This window comes from Poecilia mexicana, unplaced genomic scaffold (assembly GCF_051168715.1).
Source record: "Poecilia mexicana isolate PSO_F unplaced genomic scaffold, ASM5116871v1 scaffold_16, whole genome shotgun sequence".
Taxonomy (NCBI): domain Eukaryota; kingdom Metazoa; phylum Chordata; class Actinopteri; order Cyprinodontiformes; family Poeciliidae; genus Poecilia; species Poecilia mexicana.
The window spans coordinates 4,849,571-4,855,799 of NW_028263385.1; positions in this window are offsets into that span (position 1 = coordinate 4,849,571).

Genomic DNA, 6,229 nt, shown 5'->3' on the forward strand with positions numbered 1-6,229 from the left:
CAAAAAGGTCACCACATTGAGCCACAGCAGAGACCGACCCCTTCCATCAAATCAAAAGGGGGACAGGATGGGTGAGAGAAATGCATTTGGAATTTTGTCATTTACTTCTCACCCTGCAAGGAGCAAAGTCAAGAGTTTCACATTACTGTGTTAATTATTTTAACTACTTCTTATTACACAGAGTCATGTGCTGATGGAGATTGAAAATGGAGAGGTTGCGAAACAAGCTCTTACTGATTTCTAATAACGTGACATGAAAACATTTTTGGAATTTAGAAACATAAATTTTCTGAAAAAGTTTGAGAAATGTTTTTTTATTGCAGTTACTTAATCAAACATTAACATAAATCTGAAGATTTCTGTTTATATATATATATATATATATATATATATATATATATATATATATATATATATATATATATATATATATATATATATATATATTTGTAAACAGTTTCCCAAGATGCATATTCTTTCAAATATCCTAGATATGTTCTACAAAAACTCTACAAATAGTTGAATTTTCAGCCATGTATGTCAACCAGCACCTATGTTACCTATATTAGGACAAATATGAGATTAAGTATACTTACAAATACCAGAATATAAAATAAATAAATAAATTAAAAAAACGTATCTCTGGTAGAAAGGTTCAAAAACTGGTCATCACTCGGTATTTCAAAATGACATTTATCCACAACATGGGGCCAGTTATTACAGAAATGTTTATGTGGACACATAATTAACCCTCTCTCCTCTGAGTGCCCAGAGCTGACCCCAACAGAAAAGCTTTGGGGTCACCTGAAGAGAAGCAAACAAGGCAAAGGGCCTATTTGATGATACTCAGAGCATGTGTTGAGACAAACAGCCAGTCAAAGATTGCTTTATCTATTTGCTGCATCTTTATAAAATGTCATAGGACAAGAATCAGTGCTTGAGGTTGGTGCCAGATATAATAGCAGACAGGGCACCCCGTATACCATGAGATTATTGAATGGAATTATTCATTTGATTTCAGACCTGAAGACTTTTGCTGCAGGTCTTCCTCTCTTCTCTCAACACATTTCCTACGTCAGTATTCAGAATATATGTCAGTACTGCCCCAAAGTCTTAAAATAAGAATGTTTTTTTTACGTCCCTTTTTAAATGTCAACTGCATTAGGGTGCTATAGAAGATACAAATCACATTTAATTCCATGTTTGGCAGGACTTTTACACAATAACATTGGATGTCCTTGGAATAAAAGAGCAAATCTTCATTCCTGAAAAAAAAAAAGAAACTGCTAACCACTTGATAATAAAAACTTTGTTTTACTGCAGTAAAATATCATGAGACCTGTCCTTGAAAGCCATTTTAGTTGAACTTTTTTTGTTGCTTATTTAAGGGACATTCTCCAGCTGACTTTTCCAATTTGTTCTCTCTGCTCTTTCATCAGACAAAACTCATCAAGCCTCTCAGCTCGGGCCAGTTATCGCATTACATCAGTCTCTGGCCATTCGCCACCAAATGTTTAGCCTGTCTCCAGGGCCAGAACACAGATCGGGGTCTACAACATCTCTTTGTGCATCTTTTTATCTAATGATAATCTTCATCTTTGTGTAATAAAGAATAATGGTGAAATTAATTAGTGTTTCTTCTTTTTTTTTTAAGATGAGTCATTAAGAGTTCAACATTTAGCACACTTAAAAAAATGCAGTTAAAAAAGTTAAAAGAAATGAAACAGATGAAATAGTTTTGCTGCTCATTTCTCAGTGCTGATATTCTCTGCTCTGGTACTGCCAGGAGGAAGCAAGGTGCTGCGACTCTCTGTTAAAATCAGCCTGTTCTTATTGCCAGCATTATGGCCTCATTAGTTTGAGAATAAAAGACTCTTTCTGAGCGTTGCTTCTTTAAGTGCTGCCTTGTCTGTCATTCCCCGGTGCTCCTTGTTACTAAGTCACTTGCAGCGAAATGTGAAAAACTGTGACAAATGTTCAAGAGTGCAATTACTGAGATGAATTCTTGAGGCAAAGGCTTCCTTTGCAACAGGTCCATTAAATAGGAACATGACCTTACTGGAGCCCCACATTCAAACTGCTTTGTCTCCTTTTGACTTGATATGCCCTGAGCATGACTCCCTGTGCCGAGCTGCTCTGTCCGGACTGAGAATGCACAGTCTGAACCCGACAGGGCTTTCTGACACTTGTCAGCGACTATTTTTAGCTCATCACAGTGAGAAAGACAAGAGCCTGTCCCAAATCCCCAATTAAAACGGCTGGAACAAAACAACAGAGCCGGGTCTTTGCACTTAGTGTGGTTTCAGAGTGTCTGTTTGAATTCTGTGTTTGTCTAAAGTTTGGATGGGGAGTGTTTGTGAGTTTTTCATTTTTCCTTTAGGGGCTCTGGCAGCTGCTACAGTGTGACAGCCCTTGGGATCTTCTAAATTCAAACTGCAAATATTGAACTGTTTGCCAGCAGAACAGCTGTTGGGTGCAAAGCAGGCAAACAAAGGTCCCGGGGGTTCTCCCTTGGATTTGTCTGGGAGGGAAAAAACATATAAACAACATCCAGTCATGAGTCACAATTACTGTATGCCAAACAGACAAGATATCCGAAATAAACCATGCAGAAGTTGTTTTATTGAAGCAAAGTTAATGTGGTTTAATGTTCACACCGCTTTTTAAACTGTTTATGTAATGGTTCAATACAACTGAGCTGCAAATTGATCACTGAAGGAAAGTCTTATTTCCCAAAATACACAACATGTTCCAAGTGAAGGATGAACGGACAGTGACTCACCATATAAGCACTGCCACATTAAGGCATCCTTACACTGAATAAATCTCAAACTAACTGAAATATCTTAAACAATCATTGTCTTTATATGTTCTTTTAAATGTCCTTTTTTTTCCTTTGACAATGACTCACATACACAAATCCCAAAAGAAGAACTGCAGGACATCTATGTCCACATTTCATCTATTTATGAAAATTATATTTTAGAGAAGAGGATCATTTCTCCTGACACAAAGTTGAAATCTGTGGGACAAACTCCAAATATCTAAGTTTTAAGGGTCTTTTTCGGCTCAGACATTTCTTTTTTTTACTAGTTGTGTAATACTGGAGCAATGAACTACAAAGTCTTTTTACAAACTGTGTTGAAGAGGAGCTAAAATTAAATGTTGGCTTCACTACCGAGTGCTGACTGACTGTTACATCACTTCAGAACACCAAATTCTGATGCAAATATTCCCCATCCATATTCTATACCCGCTTAATCCAGCTCAAGGTTGCAGGGAGTTGGTGGTAAATTCCAGCAAGCACAGAATGAGAGGGTGTGTACACCCAGGACAGGCTGGCTGTCCATCACTGGGCTAAAACTGGCATGTGTGAGACAAACAATGTTCCCCTTCGCTCACTCTGTCACCTCTCTGTGTTTCTGACTATTTCTGCCTTCATGTTCTTTCTCTATACGTGATTTCATGTCTTTTTGTATGTAACATTTTCTCTCTCCCACTGAAGGAGCTGATGCTACCATTAACTAGAAGCATCTTATTTTTCATCTCATAGATCGTACTGCTGGCTCAGATCTTATCTGTTTAGGTAAGACTCACTTCAGGAAGGAGACATTTAGGGAGTAGCTGCTGCCTTTACCGCTGGTCACACTGGTCACACTCCTGAACCAGGATGCTCAACGTTTTTTCATTTGTCTTTTCTGTCAGTTTGTGATGACTGTGTATGTTTTGCAACACTTATTTTGCCTTAAGGATTGAGGATGAAACAGACCAGCATGCTAACTCTCCTTTGAAACCGGTTCCCTCTTCAACTGAGCCAGTTTTAATTGCAGCAATTCTGGCTTTGAATCCTTTACAGATTTCTGTTGTCACTGGCTTTACGTTATGATCCAACATTTGACCAATGACATCACAGGTAAAAATTGGGCATCTGTTGCTGTCGCATAATCCCCTTTGTGGTGGAACAGTGCCATATATTTCGTTAATTCAGGTTGAAATTACGTAATATTTATGGACAATGTGAAGGTAAAGTCACTTTCAATTTCATTACTGTTTCAAACAGCTGTGACATGGGCAAAATCCCCAAGTGTATGTGATCATTAAATTATATGAAAATTATGTAAAGTGGATGCTAATTGTCTTTTTATGGATGCCATTGCTTTTTATGGCAAATAATGATAAAGAAAGTGACACATTATGATGAGCTTTAGAATTTGCATCATAAATGTTTAGTTAAAGTGGTTCCATTCACAGCACTTTAACTCCACACAGTGTGTTGGTTGGTTAACCACTTTGCTGTTATCCCACATTCTGACATCACATAAAGTGCAGTGCCTACAATATTAATAATAGTGCAAATAAATGAGGGAAGGGAATTAATCTCAGCACAGCACCTATGTAATGTGACAAATTAGGCCATCTCAGCTGGCAGAAATGATGCACCGGATCCATCATGGTACATCAGAGAGACGTCAGGAGGTCATGCGTTAAAGGCCAGCTGACTGATGGGGGACTGATGACTCCAAACCTGAACCGGGTCGTTTGTTACACACTGATAGTAATTCAGGGCAATGCACTTAGTGATCATAGTTGCACTCATCTCTTTACAAAACCTGCTTACTGCCTGGTAATATTTATTAAATCCATGACCTTCACCTTTTAACTACAGAAGTTATTCTGAGTTAAAAAAAAACAAGATCAGGGAGCAAGTACCCAGAGATTTCCCTTTTTGTTCACTTATCTGTGAGAACCAGAACACAATGGGGCAGACATGGCTGATCAAAGTGGAAAGATTGAAATCTGTGACACAAATGTGAATTTGGAAGTAATAACCTACAGAAAGAAGGACATGCATTTAATTTCTTGTAAATCTGTTTGTTACCATGTTTCTTCACATAAATATACACGTCTTGTGTATTTTCTAAATTATTTATTTTAGACTAGGCTTGCCATTTTTAACAAATATACAGAATTATTTTTTTCTGTTTTGTAAATTTCGCTCTGTAGTCTTTATTTTTATTTTTCCAATTTTAATATGTTTGCCTAAGTTGAAAGTGCATGCTTCAATTATCTAATATTTTTTTTTCTATTCTAGATATAGATAAATAAAAATACAGATTTTCTGTGAAACATAAGATTACATATTTTATGGAGAATCTGCTTATTCACATTTTTATTTATTTATTTATTTATTTATTTATTTATTTATTTTTTTAATGCAGCTTGGGAGGTTGAAATACTTTTTACACTTTCTGCTGGCATTTGCAAAGCAGCCAATCCAGGATAATAATCTATTGTTTTACTGAATACTGATTTGCTGAACCCCTAGGAGTGTAGGGGAAGACCATTGGTGTCAACTTCTGAAGTGATGTAAAGAGACAGTTTCCACTGTTTGTGTCAAGGTATATTTGGTATTTGAACAATTAAAATAGGACGTTATAAATTGTTTTTGAGAACTTAAGTATATCAAGACAATTGTGGTCCTTACCTATGCATACTTAAGGTATATATATATATATATATATATATATATATATTTTTTTTTTTTTTTTTTTTCTATTACAGAATTAAATCAGTGATATGGTGTTATTTTCAAGGAAAAACAATCATATCCATAATCTGTCTTCATGTGCAGGTGGAGGTTTTCCTCTGTGTCTGCCGGCATGCTAATCTGACAGGACTTCTCTATAATCCCACCTGATTTCCATCTGAGTCAGAGCCAGGTATAACAGCACGGACAGGAAGGGAAAAAAGGCTGGATGACTGACAGAAGTGCTGAACTGACACTCCAAGAAGATACACTGTATGCTGTACATTTTTAGATTCAGACTTTTTGTCTTGTGGAGCATTTACTAAAGTTACAACAGTAAGCAAGAGGTTTGCTGGTGCTGAATGCTGCATTTGTGACACAATGGAGGATAAACCTGGAGCTAATTGAGAGTGAATAATTAGTTTAAAGGCGCTAGAAACAGTCAATCTATTGCAGCCATTTATTTTATTTTTCTCTGATAAATTCATATTTACAAAAATATGCCATACTATATATGGAAAAACTGTCAAATTTGACATTTTGAAAATAAATTTGCTTAACAGAAACAGGCCAATTTGGAACAACTCTCGACTTTAGCAGGTTTTGGTGATAAGATAAGGTGGATTTTTTTCGGCCATGTCGAAATAGCTTAATTTCACAGAGCTGCAATGGAAACAATTTTTTTCTCATCAAATAAGTCAT